This window comes from Ursus maritimus, unplaced genomic scaffold, assembly GCF_017311325.1.
Source record: "Ursus maritimus isolate PB19 unplaced genomic scaffold, ASM1731132v1 scaffold_13, whole genome shotgun sequence".
Taxonomy (NCBI): domain Eukaryota; kingdom Metazoa; phylum Chordata; class Mammalia; order Carnivora; family Ursidae; genus Ursus; species Ursus maritimus.
In genome coordinates this window covers 20907262-20931960 of record NW_024423675.1, presented here as the reverse complement: position 1 = coordinate 20931960, position 24699 = coordinate 20907262, and positions in this window count along the sequence as shown.

The following is a 24699-nucleotide window of genomic DNA, read 5'->3' as shown; positions in this document are numbered from 1 at the left end:
ACACACACACACACACACACACACACACACATTATGTGTATATATACGTATGTGCAGGGACAAAGTGTTTACTTTTTATACCTTCCATTCTCTCCTGGAATAAATTTCCCACTTCAGTCATAAGGGCCTCTCCATCTCATCCCTCTGCAGCTCCCTAACAGCACTGCGCACGCCCCTCCCGTAATGCTTCACCCCGTCTCACCAACAAAATGCACTAGTCCTCCTCTATATCTCGAGTGGGCTTATCGTACACTGTCAGCACGTCAATAAGCTAATCACGCCTAAGGTTTGTTGCTAATAGTTTGTTCCCTATAGCACCTTTAACAGATATTGAAGACTGGAAAAGCTTAAACCGAAAGAATGATAATTTAACATGATTTTTGGCATTTCAGGGAAGTGTTGGGCCAAGGTTTCTTGGATGCCTCTCAACTCACACCCAAGGCTTGAGGTTATCTTGTGATTTTACTACTGCCAGAGAGCCTGTAAGTGATGCCCAGTGAACACAGCTGTAGGGGAAGGAACATCTTGCAGAATCCAGCCGTGTCCATTGAGCCCGTCCAACCCTACCTTTGCATGTTATATAACCTGAAGAGCCCAGGTTTTCTCTGGTAAAACTCATGTTATTCTAGATTTTGAGATCTTTGGATAAATTAAACCTTTTTAATCTTCTTTAAATCTTTTTAAGATCTTTTGAGATCTTTGGATAAATTAAATTGCGCCAGGTATCCCATTATCCAGGATGAGATCCAGTCTTTCTAGAAATAGGATAAAAGAATAAGAGATTAGGTAATATAGGATACGAAAGAGAGTCTTCTCTAGGCTGGTTTAAACTTAAAATACTTCATTCAGTTTCTGGGAAAGTAGATTGAAGGAAGAAAATGTATTTTATACATGTCAGTTTATTTACTATATTCTCCTAGAATGAGCTACCTTTTAGGTATATTTATGTTCTTACGTAATTCATCAGTAAGATTTATTAGACCTCTGACATCAGTATTTGATTCAGCCTTATATTTTCAGCAGGAGATGATTTGTCTTCTCAAAGAAAATGTGTAATCTCTGGATTTCTTTCAAATATGCTCCATTTTCATACCTAATAATAATGCTATCAAAGTAAATTTTTTATCAATAGCAGTACAAACTGTCTTGAATTATATGTGGCTTTAATTTGATATTCGTTAGCTAAGCTAAAAGGTAAAATACTAAACTATGTTTCTTTCCTGGGAATCTTAGTTGCGTATAACACCCAGTGCACCATGCAATACATGCCCTCCTTACTACCCATCACCGGCCTATCCCATTCCCCCACCTCCCTCCCCTCTGAAGTCCTCAGTTTGTTTCTCATAGTCCATAGTCTCTCATGTTTCATTCCCCCTTCTGATTACCCCCTTTCTTCATCCATTTCTTCCCCTGCCGATCTTCCTAGTTCTTATGTTCCATAGATGAGAGAAATCATATGATAGTTGTCTTTCTCTGCTCGACTTATTTCACTTAGCATTATCTCCTCCAGTGCCGTCCATGTTGCAGCAAATGTTGAGAACTCGTTCTTTCTGATAGCTGAGTAATATTCCTTTGTATATATGGACCACAACTTCTTAATCCAGTCATCTGTTGAAGGGCATCTCGGCTCCTTCCACGATTTAGCTATTGTGGACAATGCTGCTATGAACATTGGGGTGCATATGGCCCTTCTCTTCACTACGTCTGTATCTTTTCAATCACCCAGTTTAAATGCTTACGATTATCACTACTTTTCAACAGATCAACAAACATTAATTAACACTTACATGAGAGGCATTTCATATACAGGGAAAACACCCAGCATAAATATTCAATAAATATTTGTATGGCTCCACAGCACAATAATAATAAAACATCATGACGGAAAAGACCCCTTCATTCAGTGTGTCTTCAGATGTTCCTCAATCCTCAATGGTATCATTTTTCTCCAAATCCTGAGGTATCACAGAAAAAAAAGTCTGCAGAAAACTACATTGATGCTGGGTTAGAATCACCAGATAGGGCCAGCCTGAGGTAGGAGGGAAGGGAAGACACACACTCCCTTACACCCATGTGTGTGTTTGTATATGTGTATATATATGGACCCTGTATCTCCTTTAGCTGAGGAAACTAATATTAGCAAGTCACTTTATAAAAATCTCACTTTCGCATATACATTTTTTTTTTAAGACATGGGTGTGGAATATATTTCTACATGGTGTCTTTTAACTGTCTTGTCTCCACTGTCAGGGGTGCTTGCTTGAAGCAGAAGTGAGAAGCTGTTGGCTGAATTCAGTCAAAACTGGATGCTCTCCCAGGGAGAACAGTGTGACAGTGAGGGACATAGAAAGGGTTTATGTTGCCCTGATGGGCAGTGAGAATTTAAGGATGACTCTAAAGGGTCCCCTGATATCCCTGCCATTCAGTGTGCGGTCTGTCACGTGTGGACGTCATTACTAGACCATGAGACATCAGAGGGAAACGAAATGGTTAAAGAAAGAGGCTAGATACTGCTTTATTTTCTTTTGTTTCATTTTAACGAAAATCAATTGCAAAATTGAATGCCCGCAAAATCTGAAATCATAAGGAATGTTTCAGTCAGTAAAATCATTACAAGCTAACACTAACAGCTTTACATACATCATGTCATTTCATCTTCACAGACACCCTGTAGGGTAGGTATTCATATGGTCCCCATTTTACAGAATCCAAAGCACAGCAGGTTAAATAAATATCTTGAGGTCACCCAAGTAGTGATCGGCAGAGCTGGCCTGGCTCCAGAGCCCATGCTTTGCACCACTCCACCCTCTCCCTACGAGGCGTGAACATTTCCCGTGTCGGGTGCCTGGAGGGGTGAGGCAGTAAGGTCTCCTCTAGCGTCTCCTCTGGTGACCCAGCTGAGCTGGATTTGGTAACTGCTGTCTGCGGGCATTAGTGAGTTCCTGGCTCTGAGCGTGCTTGCTCGTGGTGACAGATCAGCTCGTTCTGCTGCATTCCACTTAACTAGGGGGGTGGGGAATTGTCTCTTTTAGAAGAGCCATGTGTCTCTACTGAACCTCTGGATGCGGTGACGGCGTTTTCTTTCTTGTTCAATAAGACACTAATCATGACATTTTCCCAGTGAGAGAGGACTTATGGACCACAAAACCCCCCACCAGAACAGACCGTCAGGAAATAGGGAAGAAACTTATTCAAACTCTGCTGTTATCTTTGAAAATAAATAAACGGATGGTTAGAAAGTAATTCTGTACCTCCCACAATAATAGGACTAAAGCCCCAGTGATAAGCAATAGTCTGTCAGGCAAGAAAAGCTTCGAAATGAAGTGGTCCCAATAGCACAGAATTAACCATGTGATTAACCAGTCCTGTGGTTTTAGCACTACCAGCTCATCTAAAAAAATGAACCCTAGGACCCATTAATTCCACCCTTGGTGCTTTTTTTTTTTTTTTTTTTTTTTTTTTTTTTTTTGTCTTAAGGCTTTATTTCTTCTGAGACTCCTTTTACAATGTAGCTTCCCCTGGGAGAGGGCTCAGCTTTTGCCTTTATCAGCCCACACCCGATACTGCTCAGTACCTTAGCAGGGGTTAGAGACAGGCAGCCGAGGGGCAGAACAGCCCATGGAACCCGGCAGAAAAGGTGCAGAGAAGGACTGAGAAAACTCCCATTACCTCACAGATTTTCCCACGCCTGGTCCACCTCGGAAATTTGATAAGTACAGTATTCAACCTAGAAAAAACAAAGCTTTGCAAGCCCTTTACAAAGGATGTCTTGTTTAACTCTGACCGCACCGTTCTGGTTGCTTGAGCTTCAAGTCTTGGATTCTAAGGCATAGACAGCTGTTCACTCCTTTCTCTCCACCTATGGACGAGTCGGTTTTCAAGTCGCGTGGCATTTCTCTTTGCATTCTTTCTTCTACTTACCCCCTTCCTTGAAATCTGACTTTTAACCTCATAGCTCAGACTCTTGTCACTTGCCGAAGTTACTAAGTGACAGCTTGCCCGGGGTGACGGTGGATCCCAAATTGCTCGGAGATGCACGATTCCTAAATGAGAGTAGGACGTCCCTGAGCAGCCCGCTGCTCACAAGCGTTGTTTCCCGTGACTAAAAGTACAGGACCGCGTCCGAGTGAGAGGCACTTTCACAAAGAAGGACAGAACAAAGCACTGAGTGGTGTCAGGGACGCAGGAGGCTGGGGGAGGGACGGTAAGATTTGGGGAGCGGCACCCTCAGGTAGAGCAGAGAAAGGAAGAGCCAGAAACTCCAGGTACTACGGGGCAAGGAACGCAGAAATCAGACTGACAACATAAGGTGCTGGTCCCTCTGGATGAGCTCTTGTCATTATCCTTCTCACTCCCTTTTTAAAAAACCTAAATGAAGAAGGGCCTCTGTGCTTGATTTTGGAGATAAAAGAAAAAGGGGGAAAAAGCAAGTTACTGATCAGTGTTGAGAGGGTTACTGTTTGGGGGGCTCCCGGGTGGCGCAGTCAGTTAAGCTTCCCACTCTTGGTTTCAGCTCAGGTCGTGATCTCCGGGTCATGGGATCAAGTCCCGTGTGGGGTTCCACGCTCAGCGGGGAGTCTGTTTGAGGATTCTTTCTCCTTCCCCCTCTGCCCCTCCCCACCCCCTAAGCTCGCGTGTGACCTTGGGCAAGTTTCTTAACCTGTCTAGGCTCTAGTTTCTTCATCTATACAATGGGGATAATGATTGTATCTATGTCATGGTGACGCTGAGAGGATTTAATAAGAAATGCACACAAAACCCTAGCCCAGCGTCTGGTAATGAGTAAATGACTACTTCTGTTATTCTATGTGTAGAATCAGAGGGCACCACAGAGAACGAGAAGCCATGTAGGCCTATCCTCTCATGCTCGATGCGGACTGTGGCCCAGAGGGTCTGACTTGCTCAAGGTCACATGCTTCACATTGTGTGTTGAGGCATGAGGACCAGGGCAAGTCCTGGCACTGCTATTCAGCCACCAAGACTCCATCAGGGCCACACACAGTGGTGAGTCTTTGAAAGTGATAAAAAAATAAGGAACACAGAGGGTGCTGTCCGCACCAGGTTTAAAATAAGCATACTTACTCATGGGGGACAGCAGAGAAAAACTTGGTTAAAGGTACTTTTTAAGCAGACATCACACAATACCTTGTAGTGAAAGAAGTAAAAAGGAAAAAAATTCCAAATACAAAAGGTATACTTTTCCACTTAAACTAAGATTACATTCCGGATACTTGCTTTAATTCATCGTACCCCTTTTCATAAAATGCTCGAGGCAATTTCTCCTATTGGTTTTACCGTTTAACAGCAGCTGGGACCGGTTCCACCATAAAACCTCCCTGCTCCCCACTCACCAGGGGCAGAAATATCTCCCTGAGATCTTTCAAGCCGACTGGAGAGCACAGGAAACGTAGACCTGGACGTGCCCTCATTCATCCTTTGCCTGCTGTGTGACCTTGGCCAAGTCAGCCCGCTTGGCATTGCCCTAGCTTTTTCATCTCTAAAACGAGAAACTCTTCCAGCTAAGAACAGAGCGATTATGCAGGTGGTGAAGAGCACGGACGCCGAAATCCAACCTCGGGCTGAATCCTGGCTCCGCATCTTTCTAGCTTCATAACCTTGGCCTGTCTGTGCTTCGGTCTCCCCGTCTGTGCAACGAGACTACTCATGGGGTTGCTTCAAGGATCAAACAAGCGAATGGCAAGTGCGTGTTGGTTCATGCTCAACGCATGGTGCTATTACTAAATAGTCCGTAATTCTGTATTGATATGGAGAGATTTTTTTTTTTTTTTTAGCAACTAGAAGGATGGCTCCTCTAGGGGAGGCACCTGCATTGGGAGGACGGCTTGGTGAGCAAGCCTGGGGCCGGGGGCCCGTAGGACACAGGGTGGGAGGGACAGTTTGTATTTGCTTTGGTGGAGGAGGGCATATGTCTCCCTTGAGGGGACAGGTCTCTTCCGGCTCTAAATCCTATTGTTCTACTTCTCTGCAGTCTCCTCTGTTAGCTGCATTTCTCAAAGCTCTTTTCTATCAGAGACATGGGCTAGCATGATATTTTGACCCCAGATGTTTTTAATTCTCTGGCAGAACGATTTATTTTACCACCTCATTTGTTATCAGAGCCAGATCATTTAGCAACAAAATCAAAAGTAGCTTAAAAACCACCAGACCGTTACCTGTCCCAGCCCACGTAGTACACAGATGTACAGCTGTTTTCTTCATGCGTGTGTGTGTGCATTCATTCCCAAATATCTGCCGGTCAGCCACCGTGTGCCAGGCACTGTTCTGAGTGCTGGGGGAAAGCAGTGAACTACAATAAAAAGTCCCTGTTTTTATGAGCCTCACGTTCTTCGGAGGGAGACAAACCCTTACGATCATACAGGTAGTGATCAGTGAGGCAGAGAGAAGTAAAGCAGGATAAAGGGACAGAAGGGCAAGTGGGGCTGACGGTTGGTAGGAGGAATAGGCAGGGAGGGTCTAAGGAGAGAGCAGAAACCTGGAGCGGGGGAAGGAGCTATGCCAGGTGTTCCCGCAGAGGTTCCAGCAGGTGTGACGCTCTGACGTCATGTTCGAAGCAGCAAAGAAAACCAGTGTGTCAGGAGCAGAGTGAGCAAAGGGGAGGGTGGTCTGAGAGGAGCTGGCCAGGCGGGCACATCCCATCACGGTGGGCCCCAAAGGCCCTGGTCAGAACTTCGGGCTTTGTTCTCACTGGAACCAGAAGACATTTGAGCAAGGTAGCGATAGGATCTGATTTTGGTTTTCAAAGATTCTAGCTGCCGTGTGGAGAACAGTCTGGAGGAAAGGGAAGAGGCAGAAGCGAACTCAGAACAGCCTTAGTGCAATCCGGGCGTGAGATGACGGTGGCAGCCAGGATGGGGGCTGGGCAGGGGGGAGAAGGGCTCGTGGCTGGGATGCATTTCGATGGTGGAGCCACCCGTGTGCATCGGGAGGAGCACAGTCAGGGCCGTGCTGTGTGTGGGATGCGTGCTGGACGTCCACGGGCACCCAGTGAGATGCGCGCCATCCGTCTGGAGTCTGAGAGCTGCCGGTATTAACCCAGGCGTCATCAGCACGCAGACGCAGTGAGGTGCTGATGGTGAGCGAGATCCCACGGGGTGTGAAGGCGGATGAGGGGGAGGACTTCCAAGCCCCAGGTCAGTTAGCGTTGGGGAAGAAAGGCAGATCCTGCAAAGGGGAGTTAAGGAGAGCTCTCAGGAGAGTGGGATCTCTGGAAGTCAAGGGGAGGAAATGTTAAGGGACAGAGGCAGCGATCAGCTGTGCCAAGTGCTGCAAGGAGATGAGTAAACTGAGCCTGAGTCCTCACTGAGATGCCACTTGCTAGGCCCTTTTCAATGCGAGGGATGCTCCCCTCTTCAGAGACAGATTGCTAATGGTCACCGGACTTAGGCTAACTCTATTTGAGGAGCTCCTTTCACTCCAGATTTTTTCATGACAACTGTAACGGATATGATGAGAAGAAATGAGCTCACCTTATGGGATCAACTTTCTGCAGTTTACTAACAGTTAAACATACCATTTTTGCCACAACTACACAATCTATCTAATAAATGGTGGGTTCTGGGGTTAACTCCTGTCCCTCCTTCCTCTTGAATGGGTGGAGCCTTATCCAGGAAGAAATACCCTGCCCCCTGACCTCCTCTGGGTCCCCTCAGTTCTCTCTTCTCCATTGTGTGCTGATCTTTTTCTGGGTCCCAACCTGGTTTGCATGAGAATGGCCACCCCTGCTGGGCTAATGTATTCATTAGGGAGACTTCTCATTCTGTTTGCAAGAGTTCAAAACCCACCCTTTCTGCTGGGCCTTTCTCAACCACGCTACTCATTCTTGTTCGAGTCTGCGGCTTCATAGAGCCATGCGGTGCTGGCTCTTAAAAGGGGTTCACTTTCCTTGGTGTGCCCTTTGTGTGCTGGCCCGCCGCCTTTGCTGAATGGCTTCTCTCTCCCTTCAGTGTGACGGCGGGAGGCTGACAGGGCCTACCTGATTTTGGGCTGGGAAAGGCCAACTTCTAAAGCAAGTTGCTATAGTTACCAAGTCCATTCCCCACTGCGCAGCAGTCACTGACTCTTTGCTCCTTTTTTGTGTCGCTCTATCAGACATTCTCCTTGGGTACAGCAGCTCGGGGGGCTGTTATTAAGCATTGCATGCCCACTTACGCGTGGGCTACGCACCGTGAGGAGCACAGGGACTGTCTTATGAGAAGCACACGCGTACACCCACACGCCCACACACGCATCGTTCACATTCGATGCGCGTTACCTCACAGACGTTTTCAACTGCCATTTCTTGCCCTAAATCCATCTTAGAAGGTTTCCTACCATGATAACAGATTGTACATGGACTCGTTTTGTACATTCCAGAGAAATGTTTGTTTCCGTGTTTCTGAACACAAATTATGCACGTGGAAAGTTTTCCCAATTCTCCTCTCAGTAATTATCTATTTTCTATCTCTAGGAGAAAAAAAATAAAATAGAAGTTGATTGTAGATGAAATGAATCATTCGTGAGCATTTTTGAAAAGTTAATGTTTCAAATCAGACCCATTGTTGAGTTTTTTCCATTGTTTGTGCGTGATGGTAATTACTAGAAATTGTGACACTTGGAGCCTAACTGAGCTCCTCTCTTATCTGACAGATACCAACGTTCTAAGGAAAAATTCAGAAAACTAATGTAGCGGGCACTGAACAGTCTGTGGATCTCGCTTCTCCCAGCTCTCAAGGAAAGCATGCGCGCGGGCCACAGGCCACAGCTGGTTCAGTGTCCTGGTAGGGGCCTGGTCACAGGTCCGCAGGCCTCTGGCTGTCCCCTCCCACCTAGTCCCATCTTCTCGTCCTTCCCAGGCTCCCTGGCCTGGCTGCAAGTGCTGCTGGGAGGGACCAGGCCACTGGCCCGCTCTCTGAGCTGACTTTCTGGCTAGACAGTCTTGGTTTTGTGCTCCCCTCTGGGCCACGCTGCTGCGACGGGGCCGTTGCTGGAGCCCTAGCTCGCTGAGGCCTCCTGAGTGTACCCTCTGGCAGACTGATCTGGGGGATCCCTTCCTCTATGTGAAGATATTGGTCCTAAAAACTGACAGGAAGCCTCTCCCTGTCCCTGCCTCGGAGGTATGGCAGGTTGGGACGCCCGCAGGGAAGGTCAGCCTGGGGACTGCAGGAACTAGAACACGCAAAGTGATTCGGAGTAAAAACACGGTAACTGTGTGTCTTCCACGGGGGTGGGCTTCTGGGCCCGGTGAGTAGGCTTCTGTTGGCTGTTTCTTACTGGGACGTTGGCAAACACAGGTGTGAGGTTGAATTTGCAGAGTGGTTTTCCAAAGACAAGCCTGAGTAAGAGCAACCCCAGCGCAGAGGAGGGGCACTGGTGTGGCCAGCACCCCGAAATCCCCACGGGCTGTGTCTGCCCTTCTCAGCCCATCCCTCACTCCTGCAAAGGCTGCACCTCTTTCCCCCTGCACCTGGACTTTCCAAGAAGAAGGGGGCCTCTCGGTCCCTCTCCCAGCCATGCTGCCCTATTTTTATCTGCTCACTAGGCTCCTTGCAGCTGGTTCTAAACAGTCTGAAACAGTCTGCCCCCACCCCCCCCCCACACACACACCCCATGAGACCCAGATTTCAAAGCACTTCAGGATCCCTGGAAGAAGAGAAAGGAACAGCTCAGGCGGTCTCCCCGAACTCTCACTTCTGTCTCCCGGAACAGGAAGACCATCAGGCTAGGTTTTCCCTCCCTGCCCGGCAGCCTGGAAACTCTCTCCAGGCAGTGGACTGGGGCAAGTGCGGGCCTCCCCTCATTCACCTCTCTCCCCTCAGGGATGGCCTTCTTGTGCTTTCTGTTTCTCGAAGCCTGAAAACCATTGTGGCATATACCTTGTCATTTTAGGTGATGCAAGCAGGAGGGTAAGCCTGGTCCCTGTTACTCCACTGTGGCCGGAAGCAGAGTCCTCTTCTTCGGGAGACATGTTCTTTTCGACTGGATTCCATGACCTGACATTCTGGCGCTTTGTCTCCTGCTTCTCTAGAAACTCCTCTTGAGCCTTGCAGGCTCATACTGTTAGCGTCCGTCCGTCACCACAGCCCTCTCTCTCCTCCTGTTCTGTAACTGCTCCCTGGGTGAGCGCGTCTGTGCCCAGGCCACACCACTAACTAGATGCCTCACCCAGAGCTCCTGTCACAGGTACCCAGCTGCCCTTTGACTGTACAACTTGGGTGTCCCTAAGCCCCTCAAACTCGAGTCTGAAGTGTACTCCTTGTCTCTCACTGTCAGATATGATCCTCTTCTTACCATACAACCAGTTATGAAGCCAAAACCCGTGCGTCCCCCTTGACATTCCTCTCCCTCACCACCACCCCCCCATGAAACTTATTGCCAAGTCTTGCTGACCCTTCTTCAAAAGATATCTCAAACCTATTCCCTCCTGTCCATCTGAACTATCACTCTGGTCCAAGTGGTAACTCCTAACCGGTCTACACCGTCTTTTCCTATTTTGTTCTCTGCTGCAGCGAATCCTGGTTTTTTATGATGGTTATTGTGTTCAATTGGCCAGCACAGAGTACATCATTAGGTTCTGAGGCAGTGCTCGACGATCCTTTAGTTGCACACGACACCCAGTGCTCATCACAACACATGTCCTCTTTAGAACTCTGATTTTTTAAATGCAAATCTGATTATTTCATATGACCGGTTCACAGATGTTAAGGACTTCACATTTTCTGGCCGATCTGGCCCCTCTCCAGGCTCACAGCACACCCCTCCTACCACTCCTGGCCGTCTTTCTGTCCTCACATGCTCGAGCTCCCTCTTGCCACTGCTGTCCCCACTGCCTAGAATGGCCATCGCCCGCTTTGCCTACTCCTCCTTCTGAGTCAGCTCAGCCACCACTCCCTAGGGAAGCCCGACCAGCTCGAGTCCTCCGTCTCCTACTTTCCTGGTACCGCGCACCTCCTTTTCTCGGCACTTGGTACAATGAGAGCTTTACTTCTATTTGTCTAAGTTTGTGTTTAGTATTGCTTTTCCTCCCTAGACTTGGTAAGTTCCATGATGGGTTTTAAATTTATTTTTCCCCTTGCCATCCTGTTCCCAGCTCCAATGCAGGGCTTGGCTCTGGGTTGGGACTCCAGAAATATACTGCGGAGCACAGGAGGGCCATATGGGTGTCCAGGAAGTGGGAGGAGCGGCGGAGCAGGGGAATTGCACAGAGAAGGGGTGCAGGGAGCCCAGCTGCTCCCCCGAGAGGAGGAGCGGACAGGCACCTGCTAAAGCTGGGCCCCCACGAGCTGCTGTGCCTCTGATGGTGGTAATGTCCTTGCTGTTACCAAAATGGCATAACGCTTCTAAGAAGTTAAGGTGATTTACTTGACTTTCTTTCCAGTATTTTAATAAAACTTTTAGAAAAAAAAAAAAAAAGCCAAGCAGGACACCTGGAGCTGTCACCTCAATGCCCAACAGGAAAGGCCACCATTCCATGCTGCGGGCACTTGGCTGGCGTGTGGGGCCTGACCTTGAACCTCTCTGTCCAGTGGCTCTAAGAGCCCCAGAGCATCTCTGGCTGTGGTCTTCCCCAGACCCTCACGCTCCTGTCTTCTCTTCTTCTACTCTACCAGCACCAGGAAAGCAGAGGGCAGACCAGAGCCAAGCCACACACAGGCCCTCAGGAATTTTGGGTCCCCTGTGTGAAATGAGCAGCTGACCTAGTGGTTAGCAATCTGGCAGGAGGTGCTTTGGAGGCCGGGTTTTGCTTTGGGGGCGCGGCTGGCCCTGTCTGTGGGGTGAGGTGGACATCCCAGCTCAAGGTGCCTTTCTGACATCAGGCGGGTTCGGGGTGTTTCTGCTCCAACACAACAGGACAATCTCTTTAAAAGGTCCTAGGCAAAGAGCAAATATGTTTACCCTTAGAAAAGATTTCAGCATGTAGCCCATTAATGTGGGCATTCGGGGGAGGGAGAGGGAGGGAGGGAGTTACAGCGTAGGTAGGCCCCGGGGAGAGTCATTAGCTGTTTGACAACAGCAGATGGCATTTGTTCTTGAAGAATACATCGACTTCTGATTCTGTCTGGGAAACAGAAAACCACCCTATCTCTGCAGCATTGGGAGAGGAGGACAAGAGGAGAAGTGGATACACCCTCACCGGGACAGCCGCCCTTCTTGGAGGAGCCTGGTGGTTGGCTCGCCCCACTCTGGACTCTGCAGGGGGAGCACCGTGTCAGTCTTGAGGGAAATGCCAGGCAGCCAGGGCCCCTTTTCCAGCCCCAGGGCCTGGCATTATGTTGCTGAAGTTGCAAAGGCATTTGAGGCGAACCTTCAGAGCCCGCAGTTCCCCCTCCTCTTTGGGAATTTTTGACATGGAAGAGATGGTAGTGCAAAGAAGTGTGCAGAGAATGTGTGTGTGTGTGTGTGTGTGTGTGTAATGTAATTATAGGTCTGGGCATGGTGCCAGGTAGGGAGAATCTGGGAGCCAACAGTCAAATGAATGTGATTTACTCCACATTCCTGCCCTAGTGAGGGCGGGAATCCCTCAGACCAAAACCATATCCAAAGGCCTGAGAGTGAGACAGATTTTATAATCAAATATCAAATTTCCCATTTGACCAAGTACGTAAGCTCCCAGAGCCTTGGTTTCCACATCTGTAAAGTGTGAAGACAGGATATCTATCTCTTCGTGCTAGTCTTGGGAAACAGCCTTTGAGGCAGAGATCCGTGTGCAGAAAGAAAGGCCTTGGGGCCAACACACGGAGGGGAAGGGAAGGAAGCAGGACTGGGCAGCAGGAGGAGTTGGGACAGCCAGTCACAAGGCCTCTGCCAGCTGCCAGGGAGCTCCAACGTCAGCCTTTCAGAGCTGTGTCACCTTGAGTCGAGGGGGACCAGGCCTTTGTAACTCACCCATTATCCCTCATCAACTAGCCACTGGACACTGGCCATCCCTAGGGAGAGGGTGTGACCTTGGGTAAGGAAAGTGACTCAAGCACCCTCCCCACCCACACCTCCACCAGCTGTGAGGATCTGGGCAGCGAACCGCAGCAACCACAACAAGTTGTCGGAGGAAATTCAATGACATAACATCTATATAGTGATGTAAGAATTAAAAGTAAATAAATAAACAAAACTTACCTAGTTCATCTTTTCCCAGCCTTGTCCTTGGAAAAAGTGGCATTGTGTTATTAAAGTTCCGAAGTGTCCTCCTTAAACTCAACACCCCACAGAGGAGAGAAAAAGCTTTCATGTTTCAAATCCATTTAGGGGGAGCAGGCTGGGCGGTCCCAGCCCAGAGAAGATGGAGGCGTGTTTGGAGGTAAAGAGATGGGAATGGTCTTGATTTTGAAGGGAAGGGAAGAGAAATTCCCTACAACTGAGACGAGATCAGTGGACATGGATTCTGATTTGTGACGGTTGGTCTCCCCTCACTTCTCTTTAGCACCAGCAGATGGGGTGTGCATTTGAGAGGAGGGAGAGTGTACATTTCCAGTTGTTGCTTTGGAAATCTCAGAGCAAACCCGCCGGGCTGGTGCCTGGCAGAGAAGCAGCGAAATGGCCTCCGTCCAAAGGCTGCACACAGTCCTCCAAGAGAAGCCAGTAGGAAATGAAAAGTAGATGCCCTTTCCAGAACATTCCAAGCTGCATGAGTTCTCATCCTCCTGGGACTTCTGCATGACTCTAGGGAGGGAAAGCTCCCTCCATCCATCACGGAGATAGTTTTTTGTTTTCTTGGTTTTTTTCCGACTAGCCAGGTGGAGGGAAGCCCAGAGTGGTTATCTGGTTTAGAGAAATAAAGAAATGAAACAAACTTTGTGGAGTAAATTTCATACCCACATCACATATTTAGCCCCTAGCAAGTGCCCAGCACCTAGTGGGCACACAATGAGAAATCTGTTTCTTTCTCTTTCTTATCCCCAGGGAATATCCCTAAACCTTATAACCAGTTGAACACCTTTTCTGTCTAAAACAAACAAACAAAGCCTGAACAGAAAGACACGCTTCTTTGGTAGCTTTGCGAATCAACCACAAACATTTATTAAGTATTTACTATGTTAGATTCCTACCAAAATGGAAGACTGTATCAGGCCACTTGCAATCAATACTGAAGAAACAGAGAAGCAAGAAGAACACGTGCATTTGGGAAAACAGCAACAACCACAAACCAAATCCCAAAACAACAACAAAAGAAACAAACAAAGCTCCCAACAAGCCCCAGGGAAGTTTGTCTTGAACTCTTATGTGCAGGAAACCAGAGGCAGTGATGTAGTTTGGGAATATAGGTGAGGTTCGGTGGGGTGGAGTCCAGAGCTGACGATCAAGAAAGAATTCTTGAGATGTCTTTGGTGCAAGATGGTGGTTTTTTAAAGCCCCGGGACAGGAATCGTGGGCAGAAACCTGCTGCACTGGTGGTGTGAGGGGTGGCTGATTATATACCTCCCTTGGGGGAGGTAAGGAAGAGGGAGATTTCAAAAGGATTGTCATAGGTTAAAGAAGACTCACAGGATACCGGAGGCCTTGCCATTGTCAAGTTAAGGTTGCTTTTCCTTCTAGTAAGGTATTAACATGAAGACAGTTGGGAGCTTCCTGGAGGAACATTACACTTTGCCCGTCTCAAGTACCTGTCAATGGGCTGCAGGTTATAAGGACATTTAATTGTATCTACATTTCCTTCTGGAAGCTAGGTTATTGATAGAAATGCTTTGTTTTTGTAGATCGCTAGGACATTTGTAAACTGAGGGAGACTCAGGTCTTGCAGGATTATGATCTCTATAAGTTTAACTATTTGTTTTTCCTTTCCATAGCTTTAGGGCAGCCGGGAGTGCATGAGGAATGTCTCACATATCCCCTGGGGGGGGGGGCGTGTTGTGGAGTGTCAGCTCTGCTTTGTCCTCAGCTTGCCTTCTGTTCCCTCATCAGCAGCACAGTGAGGAGACCAATTGGAAAAAAGCCTTTTAAGGGCTGTCCTTGCATCTCCCTAGAGTAGCCTTACGGCACTCATAGCCACCTCTTCAACACAGACTGCTGTGGCTGCAGCCTGGACTGCTGGTTCTGGTGTCTGCAGGCCAAATTCATGGCAGCACAAAAGCCCAACCAGGGGGAAGAAATGGTGAAAATGGATGTGGATCAGGGACGCCTGGGTGACTCAGTTGGTTAAGTGTCTGCCTTCAGCTCAGGTCATGATCCCAAGGTCCTGGGATTGAGCCCCACATCCCCACATCCCCACATCCCCACATCAGGGTCCCTGCTCAGCAGGGAGTCTTCTTCTCCCTCTCCTGCTTCTGTTTCCCCTGCTTGTGCTCTCTCGCATGCATTTGCTCTCTCTCTCCCTGTCAAATAAATAAATAAAATCCTAAAATAGAAATGGATGTGGATGTAAGAGCTAATCTCTGAGAGTCATCCCTTTCCTCCTCCCTCTCTACACTCCCCCAGGATGGGTATTTGCATGCTAGGGGACTACCTCCTCCCAATCCTGCCTTATTCTAAAGATTCAAAGATGAAAGCTTGACCAAAGGAGTTGCTTGATGGAAGGCCAACAGCCCCGAAGAATCAGTAGTGATCCCAAGGTCCTGGGGACTCTTCACTCCACAGCTGGCGACTCTCCACTGGGAAGACTGGGGACTCTCCACCGAGGGGACTGGGGATTCTCCATTCCACAGCTCCACCCCTCTCTTCCCGCTAACTCACTGGAACTGACACAGTCTAGTGTCTTTGGCCCTATGTGTTGAGAATACCTTTTACAAAATAGAGTAGAGGAAATATTAACAGGTGAGATAAGTAGAGGAGAGGAGAGGAAGAGAAGCTCATGAGCCAAAGCGACTGGAAAATTCAATGGCTAAATAAATAAATAAACTGCACAACATATGTCACTGGGCAGAAGTATTCGAACAGATGGACCAAGAATTTAAAACAAGCACTCTAAATACACCTGAAGAAATAAAGGAAGATATTAGGAAGAATAAAAAAATCACCAAAAAGAACCAAGTAGAAAATATTAGGTATGGAAAAGGTAAGCAATAAAATTAAGAAGAGCATACATGGGAGAACTAGTAGCACTGATACAGCTCAAAAACCAGCAGTGAGTTGGCAGATCAGATTGAGAAATTCTCCCGGAATGCAACAGAAAAGGGTAAGATGAGAAAGGAAATAGGTATTAAAAAAATAAAGCTAAAAGAAATGGAAGATAGAGAAATGTCTACAAACACATACTTAGAGCCCTAGAAATGGAGAAAATAAAAACAAGAAAAGGCAATATTTGAAGAAATAGTAAAGATAAATTTTCTGATACTAAAATGTTTTATTCAATCAATCTATTATTCAAAGGTAGGGACACACACAAAACGTTCTCAGGCATATAAAGCTTCAGAGGGTTTGCCACAAGAAGACCCATATTGATAATACTTTTGGAAGAAGTATTTAGATAATAGGAGAAATAAATCCTGACCGTGAAATAAGAGTTGTGGGGAAAGAAGAGTGATCCTGTGTCTTGGTCAAGTTTTCTATTGTCTTAAAGCTGGGATGAAAGGAAATGTATTTACATAATGTGGTACCATAAGAAAGATATTTGGTCTTTTTCCCAATTCCTGGCACAGAGCTCCTACGACTCTTGTAATAAGGTGGTAAAGAGCACTTTTGTAAAAAGGAAAAAAAAAAAAAAGATCACTTTTGTGCTAATGAGACAACTCCTGGCAGGCCCTTGGAAATTTCCACCTTACTTTCCAACCTCCGAAAGGGAAGAGGGGCTGGAGATGAAGTTGATCACCAATGGCCAATGATTTCATCAACCATGTCTATGAAATGAAACTTCTGTAAAAACCCCTAAACGATGGGGTTTGGGGAACTTCCAAGTTGGCGAACATGTTCACATGCTGGGAGGGTGGTGCACCCCAGCTACACATGGACTGAGGCACCTGTGCTCAGGACACCGCCCTGTGTGCGCCTTCTTCATCAAACTTGGGGCGGGGCGGTTTGTGAAAAGCCCTGACTCTATAGCCAAGTTGGACAGAACCGTGGGTAACCCAGGAACCCGATACTTGTGACTGGCCTCTGAAGGGAGGGCAGACTTGAACTCGTGGAATCTGACTAAGTCTGGGTAGTTTCAGAATTGTAAGTAAGACACGAAGTTGGTGTTAGAGAGTTGAAGTAGTGTTGGAATAAACACTATGTATTTGGTGTCAGAAAGGAAAAAACCTTCTCACATAATAACCCAGAAATTAAATTCTATCCACATTACGTAGGGGGCAGAGTGGGAGGGAGCTCAAGAGGATGCGAGATCTAGTAAAGGGAGTGGGGAGATAAAGCAATGCATTTAGAAGAGAGGTAAACAGGACTATGGGGCTGAAGGTCAACTGCCATAAGGACAAAACCAGAACGTATCATTTCAATCCTACAGAAGAAAACTTGATACAGCCAGTGGAATATGGGAACAGAGAAAAGAAAGAGAAAGCAAGTAGAACAAATGGAAAACACACCGTGGGGACAACATGGTTGAACCTTCAGGGCGCAACGCTAAGTGAAGTAAGCCAGATGGAAAAAGATAAATACCATATGATCTCATTTATTTGTGGGATCTTAAAATAAAACAAAGTAAAAAAAAAAAAAAGAACTCATAGATACAGAGAACAGACTGGTAGTTGCCAGAGGAAGGGAGTAGGGTTGGAGATGAAATGGGTGAAAGTGGTCAAAAAGTACAAACTTTGGTTGTAAGAAAAATAAATCCTGGGCATATAATGTACATCATGGGACTATAAAAAATAACGAAAAATAAATAAGATAGTGGAACTAAATCCCAATGTGGCAACAAAAAGTTAAACTCACCAAAGGTAGAGCCTTTCAGAGTGTATTCAAAAAAACAAAATATGATACAATATATCATCTATAAAAGACACACATATGACAAAAATATAGAAAATTGACAATAGGGGCACCTGGGTGGCTCAGTTGTTAAGCGTCTGCCTTTGGCTCAGGTCACGATCCCGCATCGGGCTCCCTGCTCAGTGGGAAGTCTGCTTCTCCCTCTCCCACTCCCCCTGCTTGTGTTCCCTCTCTCGCTGCCTCTCTCTCTGTCAAATAAACAAATAAAATCTTTAAAAAAAAAAAAGAGAATTGACAATAAAAGTAAATAAAAATTTATACCAGGCAATCATGAACAAAAAGAAAATTGGGACAGCAATATTAATATCTTAACTAATAATTACTATAATAATAACAAAATAAGAATTGAAGGCACAAAATATCACAAGACACAGATGACTGACATTATATGTGCACAAAAGGAATAAAAGAAGAAAAGATATACCCGTTATAAACTTATATATACTATTAAGAAAATTTCAGAGATATTCCAACCAACTGAAAGAATATCATCGAGGAGTAGATAATCCTACTTAAAAAAAAACAAACAAAGCAAAAACAAAAGCAGAGCTATCAATGACCTAATAATAAAATAAAACAAAACAAAGATTTCTTTTCAACCATACTGGAACATTCACAAAAACAGATCATGTTCGAGGCAACAAATTAATAATGAGTACATTCAGAAACTAATAAGAAACACAGAACCAAACAATTCCTTTTGTTAGTAAAGAAAATAATATGCTACTGAACAACCTCTGAGTTATAGAGAAAATCATAAAGGAATTCAAGGAATAGCAGCGCTACAGTGAACACTGCGTATCAGAACGGTGGGCCCCCTCTAAGGTCTCAGGAAAATTTACAGCTTTCGATACATTTATCAGGAAACAGGAATGTGAATAATAAATGAAGTGAGCAATCAATAAGAGAATTTGGAAAAGAGCAACAGAGCAAACAAGAAAGAGGGAAATATTTACAAGGGCAGAAATCAATGAAGTACTGAAAAACAAAGAGCAATTGACAAGGTAACAAAAATGTTTTCAGGAATTAACAAGACTGATCTCTGGCAAGATTGATTAAGGAAAAAAGAGTAGATGTAATTTAAGCATACAGAATAAGAAGAGAGAACTACAACAGAAAGATGAAAGGGGAACGGAAGGACACATGTACACGTATCTGCCACTAAATTTGAAAGCTGGGATGAAAAATGAATTCATAGAAAAAATACGAAATGTGAAAGATGGTACAGGAAAGAGAGCTTGAATTAGAGCAATAAGCATGAAGCTAATTGAAAAGGAGGTCAAAGACCTACCTCCCCCACATCCCAGGCTCAGACAGACTCACAGGTGAATTTCACCAAACTTTCAAGGAACAGATACTCCTATCTTGTGTGATCTGGTTGTATCAACAAAGAGGAAGAATGAAAGCTGCCCAGGTCATTTTATGAATTTAGTATCGCCTTAATTCCAAAGACAGAAGATAAAGAAAATTCTAGATTCGCTTCAATTATGAATGTAGATATATAAGCAGAGAGTAAAATACTGACTGAATACATGAGTTTATTTTTTTAAAAAAATACATCAAGGGACGCCTGGGTGGCTCAGTCGGTTAAGCATCTGCCCTCGGCTCAGGTCATGATCCCAGGGTCCTGGTGAAGAGGAAAACTGCCCAGAGCCGGCCCAGGACAGGAGGCCCAAGAAGATGGAAAGTTACTAACAATAAGCTAGAGATACCCAGAAGGCCTACTGGGAGCAAGAGATAACCAGTGGTTTCTGCTTCTGTAAACAGGTTTCCCGCCCAGGCTCCCTGCACGACTGTTCCCGCCTAAAGCAGCCCCCCCTCCCCCAGTTTAAACCCACCTACCAGCAGTCAGCATGGCCCTTGGAACCTGACTGCCTGCAGTCCCCTATAAAAGCCCTATAACCTTGTTGCCCAGGGCCCAGAATTTTGAGCACGTGTTCATCTGGGTCCGCCAGTGTAAAATAAATCCAAGTTCTCCTACTTCTCCGAGTGTCACTTGGTCTCTCACCGGTCTGATTCTTAATTTTCTGCAACACTGGAATGGAGTCCCACATCGGGCTCCCTGTTCAGCATCGGGCTCCCTGCTTCTCCTTCTGCCTCTGTCCCTCTTCCCTGCTCGTGCTCTCTCTCTCTCTCTCCGACAAACAAATAAACAAAATCTTTAAAAAAATACATCAAAATCAAGTGAGGATTATCCCAGAAATAAAAGGATAGCTCAACATCAAAATTAAGCAATGTAATCCCCCACATTCTACACATATAAAGGAGAATTATATAATTATCTCAATCTTTGCAGAAAAAGCTTTCGGAAGGGCTCAATACCTATTTATGATAAAAACTCTTACCAAGTTAGCAATAGAAAGAAATTTCTTAAGTGGATAGAGCTTACGCACCAACATCTTACAGCAGATGCATACTTACACATAACAGGAGAAGTTTAGCTGTGGCTCCTTTAAGATAGGGATCGGAACAATAACACTCCTTACATACTAATCAACACGACTCCTGCTATTACAGACATCCCCTTAATACTGTCTTACAGACGACTAGAGGTCCTGGATAATATTCAAAAGGAAGGAAAAAACATGCGTAAAGATTGAAAGGGAAGAGTTGAAGCTTTCATTGTTTTCAGTAGTCTTTTATTTTCAATGTTCTTTCTAGAAAAATCAACAGGAATTATAAATTAATTATTAACAGTAATACAAATTTAGCAATGTCTGGATAAGATCAACCTGTAAATATTAATAGTATCTTTTACATTACATAATCAGATTTAAGATACTATTTAAAATAAAAGCAAAAAACCATAAATTATCCAGAAATTCACTTGACCAAGACTATATGATAACTCTGAGGAGAAAACTTTTAAACTGTTATAAACACCATAGAACATGTCAATGAAAGAAGAGAGTCCATACTCTCGGATGGCGTGATTGGATATTATCAAGATGTCTGTTATTCCTCAAAGTAAGCTAGAAATCAAATGTGATTTCGATCAATATTCCGGCTGGATTTTTTTTTTTTTTTTAGGAACTTGGTTAATTTACTCTAACATTTATATGAAAGAATAAAGATTCATGACTAGTCTGCCTTAAAAAAGAAGAGTGAAGACAGGGAGGGGGCTAATCCTAGTAACCCTGACACAATACCAAGCCATTATTGTTTTAAATGTAGTATTTGGAGTAAGAACAGACAAAAGGATCCACAGGAGAGCTCAGAGACAAATCCGAGTGTGTGTGTAAACTGATAGTATAGAGGCCACACCACAAATCAGTGGGGAAAGGAGAGATTATTTAATACAAATGGGAAATCTGATTCACTACATAGATAAAAACACAACTGGATTCTACTCAATGCCGCGTCATCAGGGGACCACAGAGGAACTAAAGCCCAAAATATAGAAGATAAAATTACAGAGTTAATCCAAGAAAATACAGGAGTTACTCTGGTGACCCAGAAACAGGGAAAGAATTTTTAAACGAAACTTTGAAAGCACAAAGCACATTGCAAAACAAACAAACAGCAAACAAATGAGTTGGCTTAACTCAAAATTCATCATTACTGTTCAGTGAAAACAGTGAAAATGACAGAAAACATTTCGAAGTCTAAACTAGACCTTGGATTACTGTCTAGGTACACAAGAACCTCCTGCAAATAAAAAATAAGATGACAGAAGCCCTGATAGAAAAAAAGAACAAAGGATAGGGTCAGCCATTTATACCCACCCCAGCCGCTAATTGTGCAGCGCTATGTAATGCAGATGAAGAGATGTTTCACATAATTAGCAATCAGACAATGGAAAGTAAAGCAACAATGAGATGTGAATTTCCACTAATTAGTCTGGCAAAAATGTGAGGTTAGATGACCCAGGTATTTGTAATGATGTAGGAACACTCAGGTACCGCTCAAGGGAAGGAATGATTCCTTCAGGCCCTTCTGGAAAGAGCAGAAAGGTTTCTGGTCCTACTTAGAAAAAATGTGGTATAGGCATCCTCCAATGACCATCAATTCTCTCCTGACTGTTAGGGCAGAGACACTCTGCCCAGATCCTTACGAAGATTGCATTTTACAGACTGTGGAGGCACAGAGTTGGAAATGATCTCCGGGTCCCTGATACCGAGGACAGTGCTAAATGAGATGAGGCGGGGCCCGGCTACTTTGCAGTCCTGGCACCCACCTGATTACTGAGATAGTAGCTTAGGTGGACACCGAAAACATAATGGTCAGTGAAAAAAGTCACAAAGACAGTGAGCTTCAGAATGAAGTCTCACGCATATAAATAAGACAACATAAATTTTATAGGAACACCGGTTTGCAAAAATACATACGTGAAAAATACTGCATTGTTTGCCCATGTGAACGTGATTAAAGAATGGGTGTGGGATATGAAGATAAGGGAATAAACTTTTAAGAACGAATGGACAAATAAGCAAATAGAAAGTATGTGGAACTCATATAAACAGCTGGGTAGAGGTCATTTCAATAAACACGTTGCTGGAGACGTTTCTGCTTAACCAAGTGAATTTTGATGAATTTGCTTTGTGCAAACATTAAAAAAAAACTGTCATTTCCAAATTGTTCCCACAATGCCTCAGGATATCTCATATAATGAAGGTTAAAGGATAATTCTAAAAGCGAAATTCTATGTTAATCTGTTTAAAAAATACATCTAAAAATATATATAGCATCTGAGAGGGAAAGAAAAGAAAATCACTCAGGCAGACGATGAGAGGACAGCCCATTCCAGGGTGGTGGGTCATTTCAAACAATTATTGTCATCTGCAGGTTTTTTCTGTATCCAGTATGTATTTCGTGCTGAAATGTAAACTCCTTTTCTCTTGTTTTGTCCTCCGAGGACAGCGCTCAGCCTCTATGCGGGGACACCCCTGTGTTGGGCTTCTGTTTTCATCGCCTGAGAATGATCGCTGGAGCCTGGCTTTCTCCGCACTCCCGGCCTCCCTCCCCCCTCCCAAGGAGGCCACACAACCTCTACCCCACACGCCTGCACGGACTGCTGATTTCTTGAAGGCTTCTCTGTCTCTCTAGGCCCATTAATAAAATGCAAATTGCTTTTTGAAGGGAGTTCTTAGTAGGAGCAGATGGGCCAGTCCTCTTGGATGCGCGGATTAGCTGGAAGGCAGCCGGCAGCTGGGCGAGCGGGGGCAGGAAGTGAGGCTTAGGGTGGAAGAGGGAAACCGAACAGGGCGGTGAAAACAGACTTTCGCTTCCTCACTTCTCTTGCGGAGGCGCGCTGTCTCCCGCTAAGCCTCCATGGCAAGGGGAAGACCAGAGCAAAGTGCGCCGCCGGCTGCGGTGGTCCCTGGGTCGGATCTGGGTGCAGTTGATGGTCATCTTTTCCCAGACTCCTGGGACTCTCCGCACCTACTTTCCCCGCAGTGGTAGCTCTTTCCAGCCACAGGAGGTCGGGTGGGTGCAGGAGGGCTCCTCACCCGCCTGCCCGGAGCACTGCGGTCCGTTGGAGCCCTGGCTCAGCCTGCTTTTCCAAGAGGGCTTGCCCCCATGGGCGATTTCAGTCGGAGATGGATGTGTCCTGGCCCCCACCCCCTTTTCAGCCTCATCTGCCCAGATCGTATTTCCTTGCTTCTGGTCCTCCTTCCCAGACTTTTCTCTTACTCTCCTGACCTTGCAAGAATAAACTGTGACTCCCTTTCCTATCGTTCCTGGCAGTCCGCAGAACAGGAGAGACTCTCCAAGGTTTTCTCAGGGCCATGTGTTTGGAAAAGACAACTTGCGGTTAACCTCTGCAGAATATTAAACTAAAAGCTTTATATCATGAATAACATTTAATGCTCCATATAAAAGCATGCAGGCAACGTGTGTGTGTTCTGGAATTCATCAGTTTCAAGCGTGAGGTCACTTTGCAGAGGTGTGCTGGGGCTGCCCCTTGCCGGTTGGGCCTGGGTCTTCCCAGCTCCGTGGTCAGTCTCACCGTGGCTTCAACAAAGACCATGGCAGGAGGACTTACCGCAAGGAAGTTGGCAAACACCACACATCGGGGCTTCGTGCCCCCTGCCCCCTCTCCGTGGTGGTGGGATTGCTCTTCCACAGCAACCAGCCTCAGACTCTTGAAGGGTTGCAGGACGAGCTTCATGGGGATGTAGAGAACGAGGCAGAAACTGATGTAGGAAAGAACGTTAGGGTTTGAAGCTGATGGCCAAGAAAGAATTCTTGAGATGTCTTTGGTGCAAAAAGTGATTTTATTAAAGCACGGACACAGGACCCATGGGCAGAAAGAGCTAGACCGGGGTTGTGAGGAGTGGCCCATTATATACTTTCAAGTGGGGAGGGAGGTTAGGGATAGTGTAAGTCTCTAAGGAATTTTGGAAGCAAGGTTTCCAGGACCTTGAGGGGGCTAGCTGTTGTTGGGAAAAGGTCATTTCTTACCGTCTAATAAAACCTTACTCATGAGACCTTTCAGACATATATCGGTGGGCCATATGCTTGGGGGATGATTGCCAACATATATCTTGGGGTGTTTAGAGATAAAGGAAATTTTTAAAGGAATTTTTATATGTTAAAGTAGACTTATAGGATCCTGGGGCAGTGGTGTCAGGCTAGGATGGCCTTTAGCAAAGTATTAACATCGAGGCACTTGAGTGCCTAGAGAAATGTCACTCTGCCTGTTTCAAGGACTTGTCAATGGGCTGTAGGTAGTAAGGAAATGTAATAATTTTTCTTCTGCCTTTGTTTCCTACATCAGAAACTATAAAAAGAGGCTCTCCTTTGGGGAGAATATGTCTCAGATTCTCAAGTCGTGGCCGAGGGGGCCTTCGCTGAAAAAAGAGGTTTGCTGTTGGCAGGCGTGGCTGACAAGGTCTTCTCACCACTCGG